The sequence below is a fragment of the Salvia hispanica genome, unplaced genomic scaffold, assembly GCF_023119035.1.
Source record: "Salvia hispanica cultivar TCC Black 2014 unplaced genomic scaffold, UniMelb_Shisp_WGS_1.0 HiC_scaffold_681, whole genome shotgun sequence".
NCBI lineage: Eukaryota > Viridiplantae > Streptophyta > Magnoliopsida > Lamiales > Lamiaceae > Salvia > Salvia hispanica.
Window position 1 is genome coordinate 1 of NW_025952445.1, and position 21,254 is coordinate 21,254.

Consider the following 21,254-nt stretch of genomic DNA (forward strand, 5'->3'; position numbering starts at 1 on the left):
AATCACATTTAGTAGAGTAGAGTGGATTGCACTTGAGCAAGCCTATGGTAAACTTGAAGATGACATTTATCTGAAATGGGCTTATATACACATTATCCTTATACACTTCGAGAGGAGAACACTTCCCATCTTTGGAAGTTTGTCTACATGGCTTGAATCAAGGTGTTCCACGGAAGTTAGTAATGAAAGTGCACTACTGTTTCTGCTTGATTTGATTGCGTTAATACATGTTTAAAATGTTCTTCCATCTTTTGAGGCAATTATGACATCTAGTCCATGTGCATTCCGTGCGTCTATTCTTGTGTCTTTATTGTATTGTTCGAGGACAAACAAAAATGTAAGTTTAGGGGAGTTGACACGCTCGGGTTTTGCACTATTTTAAGGCCATTATTTGGTCCGTTTTTAATGTCAAAGTCACTCTACACGTCTATTATTTTGATAAGGTCCGCCGAGTGAATGCACTCTGACTCCAACGCGGCGATCGCTGCCAGACGTGCTATGTTTCGTCGAGAAAGGCGGCGAATTCGAGAAGCCCTAGATTTGCTTTATTTTACCATATATATATATTTTGGAGATCTTTTCCTTCTCTACAACAAGGAATCGCTTTCCCTATAAATAAGACTCAAGCTTCATCGTAATAATGAGAGATAATTTCTACTTGCAAAATACTCTTCAGAGATCAAGACCTAGAGTACTTCATTGGTGCAAGGAGTTGGAGAAGGATTTCAAGAACATCAAGAACGACAAGGATTCAACCTACGGTTTAATTTGCTTTAGTTTTATGTTCAAATTTTCTTCCTTCAATCTATGTTTTTAGCTTATTCATTTATGTGTAACTAAACTCATAGGATTCTAGGATGTGTTAGTAACGCATTTTGGTTATACAAATTTCTTTTCTATTTAATATCCGTTTTCTTTTGTTTTTACTTTGTTTCTTCCTACTCTGATGCTGCATGATCGAGTGACACAATTGTGTATGATTTAATATAACTTGCTTCATAATCATGATAAACAGTTCTATGTAGTTAGATCCACTTAGTAGACGCTAAGGCTTAGCTTCCTTTAAACGGACCGTTAATTGAGAGTGAGGACTTTTCAAGGGTCTTAGGAGCTTTTCGGAGTTACGTGGTGCCAGATTTCCGATAACCATAATCTCGTAATCAATCAGTGTCTGATTTACTTACATAAGCTAGGTGACTCGTTCTATCAAAGTAATAAATGTGCTAGGGTATTGTAGTTGGAACTTTGTATAACCATAACTATGAACACACATCCGGGATTCCCTTATCTCTATCGTCTTTCTCCGTGTTTTATTCGCTTTAGTCGGGTCTACGCTTTCTATTGCTTTTAGTTTTTCTAAAGTTTTCAAACCCACTTGTTTCCGCATGTATTTGAGTCTTGCAGAGGATGTACACTTTGTGTTCGTGTTCCCGTTCGATATCCTAGATTAACTTTAGCTATACTATATATACTCGATACTTGCAAAAATTTATTTAGTGCTAATAAAAGTGCATCAACTACGCCGCCCTTATACTTCGGATGTAGGCGCCCCTCGCGTTGCTGCGTTGATGATGTCAGCTCGCCGCGGCCGCCCGCCAACGCTTCTTCCCCGATAGTAATACTTCGAACTTACCACCACTACATCTCAAGAGTACTGCGCACTACACTTGTTGGGGCTTGCGCCCCTTGCACAAATGAAGGACTTTGTGCCAAAACAAATAAATCGCATATAGGATCTATTTGACCGACATGCGATTAATCAATTCACATGTTAAACAGATAATCTACGTTAGAACGCAGTCAATTCATGCTCAAAGAAAGAATCCTAAAACATGAATCTATTCGCTTAGAGTTTCCGATTTGATTCTCAAAAGAATCGCCGATCGCGCACCTTCTCCACGTGATGATCTTCAATACTAATTACAGATCTTCTCTCTCGGTCTAACCGTATCTCGATATCAAGGTGGACCGATCTATCAAAATACTAGATTCCGAATAAAGAAGATTTAAGAAATCCTTTTCCAATTATGAAAGAAATTCGAACTCCTCTAGGTAGAGGGAGACGAAAATATGAGTAATAATGAATGAACGATTTATGTCTCCTTTATTTCTATTTATATTAAGTTTCTTTTCGTCTGCATGGGGATCTAAGTGGAAGGTTTTGGATATGGGCTCCCCTAATTAGTTTTTTACTAATTAAATTGAACCCACAATTTAATACAAGCTTATATTGGAATATTACGAGCAGCCACTATTGCGTTAAGTAATATTGAATCCTCCTATCCAAATCAAATTACAAGTAATTCGTTTACCTTGTTTATTATTTATTTTCCGCTCTTAAGATATAAATGTCCATTAATTAATCAATGTCTCGCTAACTTTTAACTTAATTAATTAACATCTTATTAATTCCAAGAGTTAATTTAGCATGTTAAAACATTTATTTATTATTCATGCAGTAATAAAACCTAACCGGCCAGCTTTTCCGAATAATAAAACCTTGTTCGAAGTTCCTCTGAGTGAAATTATCAAACGACTCACATCGCTACACATTTCAACATACAGAAAATCCTAGCACTACTTGATATTAATCACCACTACCCAATATATCGATTATCGTTATAAAAAACCCGCACCATTCTTGATAAGTCAAAGTAGCGCGATAATCAATACCGTATGCTCAATGCTAACATATGTAGATTAAGAAATAGTATTTTATCAAGACCTAGTCTTTTCGCGATGGCATAAAGACACGCCTTGTCGCTAGATCCGCTCGCTATACCACACCAATGTCATCTTATTTCAAGTAGTTGAAATACGCGACTGGACATTGCAATCTTTTCACGATAGGTAGCTTAAGCCTATCTAGGTTGTGAAATTCTTCTTTATCTTTTTGCAAAGCATTGCATAGATCTGACCGTTACCTTAAAGTGGACGCCCACAACTGATCTACAAGAAAATGATTGCTTTGCTTCTTATACATTTAAATGTTATAAACATCTTATAAATTCACAAGCAAACACAATGTAATAATAATAGTGATTCGTTCGTGCTAACGCTCTAATAATACCGACCCAAGTAAAGTGGATTATAGAGTTTTACGTGATAGTTAAGATTCTATTCGAGTTAAACTTGCTCTAAACACGCCGCATACCAAACCTAACAATCTCCCACTTATACTAAACATGCTTTCAGCATACCCACCAAATACTCTCCCACTTATACTCAAAGTAGGTCTTTGTACTAGATATATCTAACTACCATTCATTTCAAGAAGTGAAAGAAAAATCTTGATCGTCGTTTCTTGATAATATCTTTTTCATCATAATGTCTTTGTTGTGTACTTGATCTTTAATTAATTTCATCTCCATATGTGATTGCTTTAGCTTAATAAACTTCGCGTGTCCTCGAAGTTAGCCTTCACTCTCGCAGTAATAAAAAAATACTCATGTGCATACTCAAACTTACGATTAAAGCTTTTAGGAAGATAGATGTTCCTAAGGTAAATACATATTCGTATAGTGATTATTTACTCGGATCACCGATTAGTCATAAACTAAGATGTTGTAACCCCTATGACATTACATTTAATGATCTGCAAACTAGAATATAGTTACTAAATTTTCTCAAGCACTAGTGGCATTCATTACCTCAATCAAAATCCTTTTGCCATGGTTAATATGATATATACTTGCTATGCATACACACAACTAATATCAAACTTAGTACACATTATACATACATGAGACAACTATCTAAACTAGTCTCATAATTCTTGGATCTCACTAAGTGAAAAACGACACTGACTAGAGACAAGACAATTCCATCTTCGTAGGTATAAACTCATTGAATTTCTAATGCTTAAATGTTCCAAGCAATTGTGTAGATATTAGGATTCTAATAGAATCTCAAATATTCTTTCTAAAGATCTTAAAAGCTTTACTTAGATGCTAAATAATGTAATTAGTTTTCTTAAATCATTTATCTTAAACTCGGGTAGACAACTTAGCCTACGCTGTATGTCAATCTTAGTTTGCCGCAACTTTTGCATTTCCATCATCAGAGAGTACCAAAAATACCATATGTAATGCACTTTCAACTTCCTCAGGCCAAAGATCACATGGGCAAAAGTCAAATTCCGTGATATTTGACAATTTTGATAAAACATATATACTCCTGATTTAGATGCTTGCCTAAGACCAATGGTCTTTATGCCTTCCAAATCATGCATTTTCGCTCTTAATACATTAACCATTAGAATGCTTCCAGATGATTTCCTCAAGACTTCTATTTATAGAAAGTTGTCTTGACAATCATAATACATACATTCTAATTTATGTAAGTTCTAATAGACAATATGATAGAATAAATCCCGGGTACAACGATAGCGAGAAGATAATTCTCTTGGGCATAACCCCATTGTCATTGTCTAGCCATTTGAGATCCACATTTACACTCGTAGAGATACTTGCTCCCACCGATCGACACACTGTAGGTAGTATTGCAAGTCTTGTAAAACATGTTGTCTATCTTAGATTGTAACATGGAATCTATCACCTTTTAAAAATATGCTTATCCAAATTAACCAATACTACATGGTAGTTGGGGCGATTATGTCTGCTAATTTAAGACGAGTCTTACGACACTTGTAATCAGCATGAACTTGTTTCGTGTTCCAGTTGAACGTCCTACTACGACATGGTTCTTACAATCTTAGGTAATGAAGTTGATTTTATTAGTGCAAAAGTTTCTAATGGTATGACTTCTTGGTAATGTGGAAAATCCTGGAGCATCTCTCTTTATTTTGAGAGTTATCAAGCTGTCAGGGCTTGTAGTTCATCTCTTCGATCTTCATACAAGCACTATATCTTCACATTACAGAACTCAAAACCTTACATCATTTAGGACAAACCTTAAAACATGCCTCATTACTCAACTCCAATTTCTTGGACACTTTTCCAACACGTGTTGGAACAACATTACACCTTGAGATGTGCTAGACTAGAGACGCTCTAGTCCACAAATGTGGTTTTTGTTCTTAGTTTCATCAAGTTTATCTCATCAATGATAAGATTTTAATGAGTACAACTCATCACATAATCAAACTTGTCTTAGAAAGACTTCGATTCCTTCTTACATAACTATCTCATTCATTAAATGAATGCTTGGATTCACGGAGATTCGAATTCTACTCATTGATCATAACCTTTCGTCGTCTCCTTATGGTGTAAACCATTGAGACTCGCTAGTCTTTCTATGTTGCACTTCTATAAGTACTCGAAGGCCCTGAAAAATCAACTGATCTTAACTCATAGTGCATCAATGATTTTCTCAACTCTCAAGCTATTTAACGAAATGTTAAAATCTTGATAGCCTAGATCGTTTAACAATTTCTAAGTATTTTCTTGGCCTTAAGGCTAAGAGCCATAAATACTTTATCATTCAATGATTAAGAAGTTGATGTGTTGTCATCACTCAACCTGTCGCATCTTTATATTATTTTAATACTATGATGCCTAAGCATCAACCATAAATAATAGTTGAGCATTAATAGCCTTTACCGTAATTAAAAACCTAACTGATCAAGATCTCTACTTGTAGCTGCATTGTTATGTAAGTCATTGTCCTTCTATAAATATAGGCCAATCCAACTCAAAGCATCTTTTCTCGTTTTGAACAAACTTTGATGACAATCGCTCTCTCATTTCCACATCTAGTCTTTTGTCTAAATCGAACTACAAAGACTTAAAAAATGCAAAATTTCTTATGAATTTGTCATCTATCATGTTACTTTACTCTAGAAATAACACTATTATTCAAGATTTTCTATTTTTCCCTTAAACCTTCTTATAGTCATTTTTTGTTATTTTAGGGGATGATTTGTGTCGAAACTATTGAGGATAAAAAGATCCTCAAAACATTCCGTCACTCTGGATTTTCCCAAACGAATCATAGACAAATTTATTTGTCACCCCGATTTTCGGTAAAAACACTTTGATCCACGGGGGATTAAAGAAGCGGGAAGAAAGGGGGACACCCCTTTTCCCAAAATATTTAAATAATAGAAATAATTTAAAAAAAACAACATAAATTTTTCAAAAAGTACAACTCTAAAGGAAAAAGACCGGAACGTAAACAATTTGAAAAGTGTTTCCGTCAATGCTAAAAGAATTTTAAAAAAAACACACCGACATATCCCCCCATAAAGAAGCCATAAATAATCCATAAATTTCCCCGCCAACATCCTCCCCTCCCCCTAACGCACATTAAGAAAAACAAATATGCGTCCGGTACTTGATGCACTAGGGACACATGCCAAAACTTGTACTAACGGTGATGGGGGGGTTTTAATTGAAAAGAACCCAAGTCACTAAAAAAAATTTCACATAAAATTTGGGGTTGAACCATTTTTCATCCACATCCACCATCACCATATCCGAACATACATGACAAGGAACGGGCCACGAACGTCACTGGAGGGGCCAACTCCAAAGAGATAGGACGATCTACCGGGGCACTAGTCCAAGGGTTTGCCCCCACGGGACACGAATTCGTTTAAAACATACAGGCATAACTTTAGATGTTCTTTCAAATACAAAACATGGCAAGACAAACAATTTTCACCCCCTTTCACATAGTAAAAATATTTGGGACATATCCTTATTTAAAAAAAAAAGCCCACCTCAAAAGCTTAGCTCCTCCACAAACATCCCGTCCCAACCTCAACAACGGCACAATTTCCCCCCAAAAAAAGTCAAGGAAAATAAAGTTGGAAGGAAAAACCCGAAAATGATTCTGAATGATTCCTAGAACTTTACTTTCCCCCCTTTGGGAAAATATCGATTTTTAAAATTTTTATTTAATTTAAAACCAAACTAAAATATACTTATTATTATTTTATTTATGCAAAGAATAATATTGTAAATTTTTTTTTAAATTATTAATTACAAATAATAATAATAATTATATTATTATATTTATTATTACAAGGATAGTTTAAATATGGATTATCCATCAAACTATAATAATGTAATTATAATTTATTTAAAGGGGTATTAAAACTATTTATTATAACAATAAATATAATAATAATTATTATATTATAATTATAATATTTACAATATTATAATTGAATAAATTTTATAAATTAAATTGCACTATGACTTTATTGATTAATTGTTAATTTATAAAATTTATATTTTAATTATTTAATAAATTATTATTACTATTATGAATTATTATAAAATATAGTTATAATTATGATAATATTAATTATATTAATTTATTATAGTGAAATTAAGTATGATTTATAATTTTAAATTATTTTAAAGTAATTATAATAATAATAATAATAATTTATTTATTTATTTATTATTATTACTATTACTATTATTATGTTATTATTATTATTATTATTATTATTATCATTATTAGTAATAAAACTATACTATATTGCTTAAATATGTAAAATCCTAAAATTGGGAAAAAGAATACCTAAGAAAAGTTAGATCACTTTCTCACTTTAAACTACTATACACTAAATTCAATTGGAACTCATCAAATAATATAATTAGTAGTGCTCAAATAAACAAGAATATAGAAAAGGGAAAAGGAGTCAGCAATATATATATACTCCCAACTTAACACACGTAGTTGTGTTAAACAAAAACTGATAAATTTCTCTAATTAAAACAGATACAAATTATGAACCCTACTGTACTACTACTATTTCTCTAATTAAAACAGACACAAATTAATAAAGGGGATGGAATGAAAAGAATTATATACTCCCTTCTCTAGAGCCTAAACTAATAAATTTCTCTCTCAACACTACACGCTGATACGCTCGGATTTTGCACTGTTTTAAGGCCATTATTTGGTCCGTTTTTTATGTCAAAGTCACTTACACGTCCATTATTTGCATATTTTATCTATTTTGGTATTTTTACGTGTTTTGTAAGAAATGTGCATAATTAAGCCGAATAAAGGAGCCAAAACGCCAAGTTTGGGAACTGGAGTCGACGGCGACCGCGACCGCCGAGCGATCAATGCAGCGGTCCGCCTCGGAAAAATGTGCTTGGAAGATAAGTCTCGTCCCGACGCGGGAGATGTCGGCGGTCCGCCGAAGGAACAGATCTCCGAGTCCAACGCGCGACCGCGGCCAAGGTGACGGCTCGCCGAGAAAGCGGCGAATCCGAGAAGCCCTAGATTTGCGCCCGCTTTACCATATTTTGGAAAATTTTTCCTTCTACAACAAGGCATGGCTTTCCCCTATAAATAAGGCCTCAAGTTTCATCAAAAGTAGAGAACTTTTACTTGCAAAATACTTCATAGAGATCAAGGCTTAGAGTACTTCATGGTGCAAGGAGTTGGAGCAGGATTTCAAGAACATCAAGAACGACAGGGGATTCAACCCACGGGTTTTATTTGCTTTAGTTTTATGTTCAAATTGTCTTCCCTTCAATCTATGTTTTTAGCTTATTCAATTATGTGTAACTAAACTCATAGGATTCTAGGGATGTGTTAGTAACGACTTTGATTATACAAGTTCTCGTTTTCTATTTAATATCCGTTTTGTTTTTACTTTGTTTCTTCCCTAAGTTAATATTGATGCTTCATGATTGAGTGATACAATCATGTATGATTTAATATAACTTGTTTCATAACTCGTGACAAAGTTCTAGCGAGTTAGGTCCACTTAGTAGACACTACAGTTAGCTTCCTTTAAAACGACTTAATTGAGAGTGAGGACTTTTCAAGGGTCTTAGGAGCTTTTTGGAGTTACGTTGCAGATTGACAACCCTAATCTTGTAATCAACGTTTGTTTCGCATGAGCATAATCTAGGTGACTCGTTCTATCAAAGTAATAACTGTCTAGGGTACTGTAGTTGAAATTTTGTATAACCATAACTGTGAACACACATCCCTGAGATTCCCTTATCTCTATTGTCTTTCTCTTGATTTATTTGCTTTTAGTTGATCTATGCTCTTTTTTGCTTTTAATTTTTCAAAAGTTTTCAAAACCCAAATGTTTTTCCAAATAGTAATTGAGTCTCGAGAGGATAGACACTTTGTGTTCGTCTTCCCCGTATTCGATATCCAGATCGACCTTTAGCTATACTATATATACTTTGTATCTTTGCAGGTTTATTTAGCTGCTAATAAAATTGATCACATGTCCGCTCCTATCCATCACAGAATGAAAAAGACACCCATTAAAAAAGGGAATTTGGCATAAAGTCTTCCAGCCACCGCGTATAAACTCCTTTCACAAAACCAGTATACATATAATATTTCCAACTCAACACATTAGCAAGAACAGAAAAGAAGAGAACTTAAAAGGTATACTCCTAGAAATTTCGCTTATCTCCCTGTCACAAAATAACTAAACAAAACTCATTAAATTACTCCTAACCACTATACATCTTTCCCTCCACAACGAACAGCAACTCTTTCCCAAACTTTCAATATAAATTTTAGTGGTTCGTCTCAAATATTTATGGGCAGGAATTGAAATTTATGAATTTCAATTGAAAAGAAACAAGAGGTTGCTTCTAAAGCTTTAAAGATCGAAGCTTTCAAAGGGATTATCAATCAACAAGTTGCAGAAATTTTCAAAATAAATTATTTCAGATTCGGCCAGTGAACTAAAGTGAATGCATGAAAGTATATTATTGAATTGGGGAAGAAAGTGTATACCTTGATAGCAATGGAGAAAAATTTGGATTTGCAGGAGAAATTGGGTTCGCAACTGCTCAATCTTTCTCTAAACTATGACGAGAAAATGGTGCTATGGATTGGTATACACAGAATTGAACTGAAAAGAGATTACCTTTACGGAAGAGAGGAGAAACTGCTCTGGAATTGTGGAACGCAGATGATAATAGTTGAGGTGGGGGGAGGAGATAGATATATAACAACTTTGTGAAGATTTGATTGTTTGTTGGAGAGATATTAGTGAGTGGAGGTTTTCAGTGAAGAGGAAAACGTGTAGAGTAGGATTAGAAGAAATAATTATTTTTGACTGAGTATTTGACTGCAGGAATTAAATAGGGATTATGAATAAATGGCTATAATTAAAAGTATCCCAATTGAATTAGGATAAATGGCATAGGAGAGAATAATGATAATAGACAAAAGTGATAGGCCCAAAAATATATATGATTTTAGTATATTAATTAAATTGTGGTGTTTCATTATTTTAGTACTTTGGTGTTATTCCAAGTACTTAGACGAACGCCCAATTTTCTCATCGATGATTCTCACGTCAAACTTGCTGACTACTTTCACCACACGATTTACCAACAATGATTCAAATCATTTAATATTTCCAAAAGCAACCAAATAAAACAAGGACGGTATTTTAATCAAGTATCACTCATTCATTCTCAAAACAAAACTCAACATGAAAAGGTACTAAAAGACGGGTGTTACACTATTGATATCCATCTTTCATCGTCATTAACCAAGACTTGTCGAGCTACTTAAAGGAAAATAGCTTGACCTTATTCCTCAAAGAGCTTGTCAAGTACATGCATAATGCATTCTCGAACATTCTTCGTGGAATTATGTCAAGGAAATGGAGGACATGAATCATTGAGTATACTCCAAGCTTTCGGCGATGTGAATCTTATCCATTTTCGTTTCCGGTCTACATAATTTAGGCATTCGAGTTTACTTTCTTTAAGAATCGCACAAATATTAAATGACATAATGAAGATTTGGCAAATAAACTTATTATCACATACTTATGCCCAATACATAATCGCAAATAACCACAAAACAATTATGTATCTTGCAACTCGTAAAATTAAAAATTGTACCCTCCAAAGGAGGTTTATACGCATTAAAATTTTGACAATTTTACCGGTCACAACACCGACGAATAGTCCGAGAGACCACAAAACATGGCATGGCCGCCTAATGTTGCCTAAGCACGACCATCAAATTTAGCATTACGAATTTTATCTCTACAACACACTCCCATGACAATGTTCATGTGTTGATGACAAAATCAAGTTATCTCATAAATTTCGATTGAAACCCGAAACTAGTAGTTCCTTAGGATTATTGTAAATCCGTTTAGGATTATTCTAGACTTTATTTCGATAAAATCAAATCCTACAATTCAAGATAACGTTGATATAGGATTATCATTATTTAAATCGTAAGAGGATATTACTAGATAGAAACAATTCCATCATAATCAATAAGATAAATATAAAATCCTATCAACCAAGATTTATACGAATCTTAATTCTATTTATAATAGACATCTAGAATATATCAAATATTACTTAGGATTTCCTAGATAAATAAATTCATTTAAATTCAATTAAATAAGGATTTTCTTATATATCATCTTTATCCTAATCTATCTAGGATATAAATCCAAAGCTAAGGATAACTTGGATTAATACTTATTTTAATTCATCTAAGATTTGTCTTAATAAAATTAAATCTATTCAAATCCAAAGGATAAAATATATTAATATAAATATTTATCCTAATTCATCTATGATTTATCTTGGATTAAATCCATATAAATCCATAGAATACAATAATATTATTTTATAATTATTCAAATCTATCCAAAATTTATCTAGGAACAAATCCATATAAATCTATAAGATAAGAATAAAATATTATATTATCACTATTCAAATCCATCTAGAATTTATCAATGAATAAATTCATATATACTCATAGGATAAGAATAAATAATATTATCATTATCTAAATCCAACTAGAATTTTTCTAGGATAAATCCACATTTATCCATGGGATAAAGATAAAAATTAGATTGTCATTATCCAAATTTAACTAGGATTCATCTAGGAATTAAATCCTACAAATCCATAAAATAAGGATAAAATCTATAATTAATCCATGATTTAATACAAAATCAAATCATATATAATATATAAAATCCACAATATATATTCAAATCTAATTTCCAAATTAATCTTGAATACTTTCCAAATTAATTCCAAGGTCAAGAAACCTTAATTATTTTGGAAGGCGGTTATTCGTTGAGCTATGCGAAGCAATGAAACATGAGTCTGGAAACCGTTGCAAGCTCCCACTCAAAACACCCCGCTGCTGCCCGAGAAACTGTCATTAAAAACACCTGCTGCGTCAACACTGTCGGACCACTGGCGTTTCAAACCGGCGCTTTTAGCTGCTGCTGGGACATCGCTGTCTCTCCAGCCGCCCGCGTCGCTGCATCGCACACCCACTGTTGCGTCGCAGCCACCGCTCTGCAGCTGCTGTCACCGAAACTACTTGCCGTCTAGCTCCACCGCACAACGCCGTCGCTGCAGCCACACACATATCTTGGGGCTACGACGTTCTTTGGGGGGGACACCGGCGGACGCACGTTCAACTCGGGGAGGACATAGATGTGTTTAACATTCGTTTGCTCGACACAATTTGGGGATGGCTGCTGCCACGCTTTCTAGGGTGGGTTAAGTTAAACTAATGGACTTGAGAGACTTAAACTAACTAAACTGATCAACTTATAAAACCTTAACTAATCTACTTGATCAACTTAACGGGCTTTCCGTAAATGGACAAACGAATAAACGGGGATTGTTAGTCCCTGCAAGGTGTACGATAAAGTAAAAACTTTTTAACAACTTCATCTTCTTCACAAAATCAAAATGAAAAACAAAGTAAAGAACGTTCTGTAAAGTTATGAAAAATAAAGCATCATAACAACTTGTAAATTTGGATCTACTCTAAAATCCAAGCTACGACTATGTAAACAAGAAAACTAAACCATGATCATGTAGAAATGAAACGTAGACGTTCGGATCAAAACAGAGACGTGAATTGAAAACTCGAGATCCAAACAAATCGAAACATAACAAAGACATTTTGAGCTAAGACTTGCAACATCAAACGAAAATCAAAAGCAGATCAAGTAGTATGCATGAATACAAAACACATCACCTGGAACATAACATCAAATCTACTAAATCAAAAATTTCAAAAAGTCAATAACATCAAAAGTAAGCGAAAAACTAACGGAAAGCGAAATTGTTTTATCGTTTTTCTTGAAGCGGAATAGCTAGAACGAACGATTACGTGCGAAAACCAACACCAAACTACCAACTAAACTAAACTAAATAAGACCAATTGTGTGTGTGCAACGGGAATCAAGAAGATGAAGTAAAAGAGCTCGATTTCAGCCCTAGAAGAGAGCTTAATTTCTAAAGATATTCTAACAAGCGTGTTTGAGACCCCCTTACGCCTACGGATGAGACTCTCTTCTTCTTTTGTTAGGCTTCCTTTATATAGAGAGGCGTAGGGCAATGATCCTAGGGTACCATCCTCCCTGAAATATCATTCCTGCCCTTCACATTTTGTGGTGGGATCTTTAGCGCTATTTCCATGCGGAACTCCCGCTTGGTTCCATTTGATTCTTGACTTGATCAACTCAATCTGCGTTTGCCTTCGTTTCTTGATCCGTTCGTCCGCCTAATGATTTGTTCCTTTTTTGAATATGGCAGTTTTTCACACACACTGGCTCAAAATTGGCGTTAGTTTACGAATTTGATGTAGTTTTACCACAGAACACATGCATGAAATGAGCCTCATCATCCATTAAGAATAACTTGAATATTTCATGGTTATTCGAGTTTCAGAATTACATACCCTATGTGTATCATGTCGCCACTCGTATCCTTTGTCTCTTTTTGGAAATGCTCTCAATATGGATTGTTTCTTTTGGTAGAAGGTAGAGGAGGTTTGTCTTCAACACCTTTTACGATCGTTTTTTACTAGAACCATCATCAATTGTTGAAGTATTTGGTGATTCAAATAGGCGGACTTAGGAGCGTTATAGAAGCTTCGGATTCCATCCAAAAAAGACAATATAATTTAATATTATTAGTTCCTATCATCGCAGAACTGACTTATTATTGGGAATCATAACATAGAATTAATTAACCTATAGTTAATTTTAAACAGAAAATTAATTAACCCTTGGTGTCTGCAAAGTCTACAAACATAGATCCAATGAAGTTATTGTTAGGTTTGGTATCTGAAAAGCATGTTTCGAGCAAGTTTCACTCGATTAGAATCTTGCTTGTATACGTAAAACTCTACAATTCATTTTTAACCCGATTCGGTATTATTCGAGCAGTCTAGCACAAATAGAATCACTATTATTATTACATTGTGTTTTCTTGTGCATTTATAAGATGTTTTACAAACATTTAAATGCATAAGAAGTAAACAAAGCCTAAGTCTTTTGCTTAGTAGATCGGTTGTGGGTCCACTTTAAGGTAACACGGTCGGTTCTATGCAATGCTTTGCAAAAGAAAGAAGAATTTCACAACCTAGATTGGCTTTGGCTACCTATCGTGAAAGGTTGCAATGTCGGATCCGATTATTTCTAAGCCTTACTCGAAATAAGATGACATTGGTATGGTATAGCACTGAACGAATCTAACGCAAAGCGTTTCTTTATGCTATCTACTGAAAGACTAGGTCTTGATAAAATACTATTTCTAAATCTACATATTTAGTATTGAGCATACGGTATTGATTATGCACTACTTTGACTTATCAAATGGTGCGGGTTTTATAACCCAATAATTCGATATATTGGGTAGTGGTGATTAATATCTAGTGGTGCTAGGATTGCTATTATGTTGAAACGTCGCGAGGTGAGTCTTGTTTGATAATGTCCTCAAGAGGAGCTCGAACAAGGTTTTATTATTCGAAAACGGCAAGCTTGAGTTTTATCGCTCTATGAATAATAATTAAGTGTTTCTTGCTAAGTTCACTCTTGGAATTAATAAGATGTTAATTAATTAAGTTCATGGCGGATATTAATTAATTAATAGACATTCATATCTTAAGTGCGGGAAATAAATAATAAACAAAGTGGAAACCCGGATTACTAGTAATTTCGGATTTGGATGGGGAGAGTTCAATATTACTGTAGTGGTTGCTCGTAATATTCCAATATAAGCTTGTACTAAATTGTAGGTTCAATTTAATTAGTAAAAAGCTAATTGGGGAGCTCATATCCAAAACCATTCATAGATCTCGTCTCGGCTCAAAAGGAACTTATATAAATAGGAGAATAAAGGCGCTAATTATTCATTAGTTCATTATTAAAAATTACGCCAACTCTCTTTTGAGTGGGACGAATTTTTCTTTAATTTTCTCGTCAAATTTTCAGCACCTCCTCGGTGAGAATTTCCGGTCTTATTTATTCGAGTCCTAGTATTTTGATAAGATCAGCCCACCCGATATCGAGATAGAGTTCGGAACCGAGAGAAGATTCGTGGTCTAGTATTGAAGATCATCACGCAATCGATGATTCTTTGGAGAATCAAATCGGTAACTCTAAACTATAGAAATCATGTTTTAGGATTTATATTTTCTAAGCATGAATTTTTTTGCGTTCTAGCATGCAATTATCTGTTTAACATGTGAATTGATTTAATTGCATAATCGGTGAAATAGATCTGTTCTGATTTATTTGTTTTATACAAGTCTTCCACGTGCAAGGGCACCAAACCCCATCAGTTAATAAAATTAGGACTAGTTACTTCACTAAGTGTATCTTAATTTTCAATTTATAATACCATAAATGAATTCAAATGAAAAGCTCATTCTATTACTACCAAGTCTACAATAATGCACATTTATAATGGACAATATCTACAGGTAATATGTCATGAACAATTCAACAAAAATGGAAGAAAAAAAAAATAAAACACACACTGACCTAAGACATTGCAAAGATATCTCGTCCCATTAGTCTTCAACAAATTATTTTTCTCAAAAAGCACACACTACCATATACACATACTAACTAACTATTCAATACATCTGACCTATTTTGTGGCAATTTCTTAGATTCATCCAAAAATAAGAAAATTAAAATTAAAACCCTAATAAAAGTAATGTCACCATTAGTCATCAATCAAATAGTTAAAACCCCACTTAATGCAAATATAGCATAAAGTTCAACAACCTTTTTGTTCTGCACATCACAAAAAGCTTTCTCATCATCAAATCCTAAAATAAGCAAAATAGAATTAAAAACTAGCATACATAGGATACACAAAATTGCAAATCATTAAATTAACTACCAAAAAAAAAAAGCTTTTGCTCTTCCATTCAATAAACGGTAAACCTTGTCTACAAAAATTGAAGAATCATTAAATCAAGTACAATAGAAGAACTTTTGTACAAGTTTATAGCAGACAGACTACAAACAACACATACCCACTTCACACCTATTAATTCATTCTTAACAACCCAATGAATTGGACAAAAATTAAATTCACTACCAATTATGCATAATACATACAAGTATTCGGACTTGGGAGGTAGGAGCACGACCACGTTCACAGAGAAAGAGAGAGATTTGGAAACCACGAGTGGTGGACGAGGTGGTGGAGTGTGTACAAATTGAGTGAAGTCGACAGTGAGTTAAGATTTAGGGTTACGCTTTAGTTTTGATAATATAACTAAATTTAAAATCAAATAATAATAAATATTAATGATCCATTATATTTGTTGAAACTCAAATCTTGAAAGGAAAAATAGGTCATTATTCATTTTGGAGTATTTATTTAATAAAAACAGCGTCATTTATCAATGATTTTGAGAATTTGAAAATATAAAATATAAAATATTATAATATTATAAATAATAAATATGTTAAATATATATAATTATTAACGGTATATACCGCAAAATTACGGTATATACCTTAATTTTTGGTATATACCTTAATTGCGTATATTGCGGTGTACCATGGTATATACAAAATTCATACCTTTTCCGTACTTAAATTTGTCGGCAAGAGCATCTTCAAGGAGAGAAGGTATATAGAAAAGGTATAGCATGTATACCTTCTTAAAAAGTGAAATATACCCTTCTAAAAGTTACATATTCCATAGGGAAAAGGTATACTCCTCCAGTCACGAATAGAGTCCCGGTTGACCATTTTTATCCATCGCCATTAGGAGTCCGGTTAGACATTTTATCTTGGGAGTATAAAAAATGACTCACTCTCTCTCTTAATGTTAGAAGCTGCAATTAATTTTAATCTTGTTCCCTTAATTTAGAAGCTCAATTAATTTTAATCCACTTTGATTGCAATTTCTCACTCTCTCTCTTAATGTTAGATTTCATTATTCCAAAGAATAAAGCAAATAATAATATAAAATGGGTCTCACATTCCACTATCACACACTTTAATTATTACACTCAAATTTTTCTTAAAACCCTCCCAACTCAACCGGGACTCCTATTGCGGACGGAGGGAGTAATACTTTCTCAAATACATCCCCTTGAAGGATGATTTTTCATGAGAACAAGGTAAATATGGTAGTTATGACACACTGAAATTAATTTAACTGTTAAATCATAAGATCCAATAGACTATAAATGTTTTATTTCTGAACATTATTTACAAATCCTGTGACTTTAATTACGACTTAATTTGCTTCTCTTAATTAAGACAAAGATCTAACGGAAGGATGTGTGGTACGATATACTACTATAATTTTCTCATTTATTAGAATTCCCTATGAAGCAAAAGCATTTTGACCTTAGAAATGCAGAAACGTTTAATATCTTTCATAAGAGATGTAAATTATCTCAACAACGTTAATGCGTTAATATGGATATCACATTGTTGGAATGTTAAACATCAGAACTTGGCGAAGGAAGAAAATCTATCTCATATTCACAAGAACCCCTTCATTCTCTCTCCCTTTAAGAGAAAATGAAAGAAAAATAACAAAGGGCAAAAGAAGTCATATTCTGCAATTTTACATAGAGGCATATAGAATCCTATTGATCTTCATCAGCACTGGCTGATCTATGCTGTTGTACAACTAATACTGATCCACAAAGTTCAAAATCTGGAGAAGCTAAAAAATCACCTACTCTGCCAAGCTCCGGGCATTCTTCCCAGTCACTTATACCAGTTGTTAATGTCGAGTTGCATCTGCTTCCTTTCCCCACTATGAACATTGTATACATATCGGCCATGTCCCTTAGAGCCGATGCTGTCTCCTCCCATTCTCTACGTGCTTCATTACATATCCCGCCTGACCTGATGTTACAAACCTACAAATATAACGTGTGGTGACATGCTACCCTCGGGGACATTGTTCCCATTTTTCATGTGAAGAAGAAATTCATATTCAACTAGTGTTAACAGTAGTCTATATAAACTCAACTTTTGCATTTTATAGCTGGAGTATTTTGTGTGGGGAAAAACTAAACAAATTTGCAAAGTTTTGGATATTAAAAAATTAACAATAACTGAGCTCATAAACTTCTATCAAACGTTTTCATGTATGACTGATATTCAAAGACGAGAATATTTTTGCCTAGAACAGCAACCAGAAAAGAAAACAATGTGGCTATGAAGTATAACTACAAACATACATACCTATTGAAGAAGTCAGTCAAGACTGTGTTGTCTGCATCGGCTTCTGATTCGTGGCTTGGTATGGCCATCAACACGTCCTCCTCCTTGTGATCTACATCGATTCCTACATGCTCCGTTGGCACCGACTTGTGTAGGAACCTGATCACGGTGAGGCTAATTCGATGATGCATTCCTAGACGTTTACTGAATCCCAATGCTTCCCGATCATCTTGTCCGCCAAAAAACAGCATAGCAATGTGATGCAACGTACCAGAGGTGGATGTATGCATGGAGCCAGCAGTGAGCCCGCGATCAATAAGGATGGCAACCGTGCATTTTGCATGAAGGAGGACCTTTTGATTTGTAATCCTTATGCCTTCCTTCCCATTCTCCAGTTTCCCATCAATTCTTTGATGTTTATGGAAAGGTAGAATGATGATAGATGCTCTCACATCCTCAGCAAATTCACATACATCAGCAAACATGGTTGCATAAGGTGCTACAACTTTAGCTTGACTTATCATTACTGGAGTCTCAGAACAAAAGATGTCTACTGTTTCGTTGATCTCCACCACGTCGTTACCACCATAATTGTCATCATCACTGAGTTCGTCTTCTGCCTTCTGGTGGTACAAGAGGTTCTTTGATTTGTTTTTCTCCGGAAGCTCAATTAGGTGCATCAGGTAAGGAGAAATAGCAACACTATCAGGACCTTTACAAGTTGCAATCAGTCCTATCATGGTTGCTACAGGGCGGGGACTATGTACACAAGCCAGCAGTTTTAACTCACTCTCTGGACATTGCTTTTCGAAATCTATATGCTTATAACCTAGGATATCGCTCTCTCTTCTTACCGTATAAGCTATCAAGGGTCCCCAGATCAACGAATTGATCACTACAGCTGCTGTCATCAAGTTGCAGAATAGTTGGCTGGACAAGACCTGCATCAACCATTTATATTTCTATTTCAGCATCTTCTTCATTTGATGATCAAATAAGCGAAATGCAAAATAAATAAAGGAATTTCATACACTTACTTTGTCCTCGACGCCTATGGTAAGAGCAAGCAAGTCCACGTGACCTTTCAAGTTCATTAAGAAAGCAAGAAGAACCCCTTCATTCATTGGAATTTTCAAGTGGAAGCAAGCAACGAGTGTGCCAGTTACCTTCCCCCAATGCTGAGTAGGATAATAATTGCAACTACAGCAAAGTAACGAAAACTGTTTATATGAGTGAGATCTGCCCTGAACCCGCTGTAGCCAAAGTAAAATGGTAGCACAAAGTTATGGACTGAATATGAGAGTTTAATCAAGAGAGTCCGAGCCGCTTTGCCTCCTCTAGGAAACAGTGCACCGAGAATGAAACAAGCAAATATGCTGCTGATTCCCATGGTCTCAAGAGATGTGGCAGCAACAAACAAGACTGCTATAAGAGCAAAAAGCTCGGTGTTTTTAAGATACTTTTGGTTTCTCTGTCTCCTGTTCAACCAATCTGCTAAATTTATGTTGAGGAAAATAGCAGTTATGACGATGATAAGATATAGAATTCCCGGACAAGCCAATCCGAGAAGCCAAAGTCACGCTTGCTCGTTGAAAGTATGATCAGGAGAAAAACCGCATACGTATCAGCTACTAATGAGGAAGATATGGCCAGCCTCCCAAGATCAGAATTCGCAAACTTAAGGTCATGAGCCAAGCAAGTGACGAAAGGGGAGGCCGTGTTGCATAAGATGATTGCTAGTGTTAAAGTCATCATGACTGTGGAACCTTGGGCTCCGTCTCTTCGATATGAAAGAGGTCACAGCTATGGCAAATATCGTACAGATAAAACTGCTTCCACAGGCAATGACGGTTGCTACGCGCAAGTTGCGCCTTAGATACGCAAAATCTATCTCGAGCCCGATAAGATACATGATTATGATCCTAGCATATAGTGCCATGGTTTCATAGTACTCAGCAGAATTGTAAAAAAGAATGTTCTCACACTATCTATGTGTGATAAACAAGATGGGCCAAGCACGAATCCTGCCTGCATTCAAATGGGAAAAAGATTTAAAGCTATGCTAATAAATGCGTAGATGCGGAGGGAGTAATTGTTTTGAGAGACATACTTACGAGAATTTGCGCGAGGGGTGCTGGTTGGCCTAAAGGCTTGAGCAGGAGCTGGAAGAAATGGGAGATGACAAGCAGGCATGAAACCTGCGCCCCATCGTCAGCACCGGATTGAAAAACTCCCCGCTCCGCCCGAAACAATCCGAGCCATCGTCCATTTTGAACGACAAACTGCATAAAAGATGATTGTTGATTGATCAAATGCGGATTTCCAATTCCCCTTCTTCGGCGGGAATTTGTGTAGCATCTTTTGAATGGAAATTGTTGGCATCGTTTTCGTTGGGTTGGGATTTGGAAAAGGAAAATCAGGAATATCCTTAATTTAGTTGATGGAGGGCCGTCTTAAACGGGAGTTGAATTCAAATTTTCTTCTTCTTTTTTCACACTCCGCTTTCAGCCATCGATTTTCTACACTCGTTTTTGTAAAATGATACTCCACCGTCTCGAAAATTTGATACCTTCACTTTTACCATTTTTGGTATGGATACATATTCCACTAACTCATTCCTACTCACATTTTATTATAAAACTAATACTTTAAAAGTAGGCCACATCCACCAACTTTTTCAATTACTTTCCATTACATTTCTTAAAACCCGTGTCGGGTCAAAGTGTAGCAAATTTTGGGGAGGAGGTAGTAATAAATAGTTAAGGTGGAGAATAATAAAGTAAAAAAGAGAATAATATGAGAAGAGTCTCATCTACATTATTCTCTTTTTACTTTATTA

At 34.8% G+C, this 21,254-nt stretch overlaps 1 pseudogene; it reads right to left on the reverse strand.

Moving 5' to 3' along the window:
- Positions 1-17,789: 17,789 nt before the first annotated feature.
- On the reverse strand, positions 17,790-20,684 carry LOC125199794 (annotated as a pseudogene).
- Between the last annotated feature and the right edge of the window lie 570 nt (positions 20,685-21,254).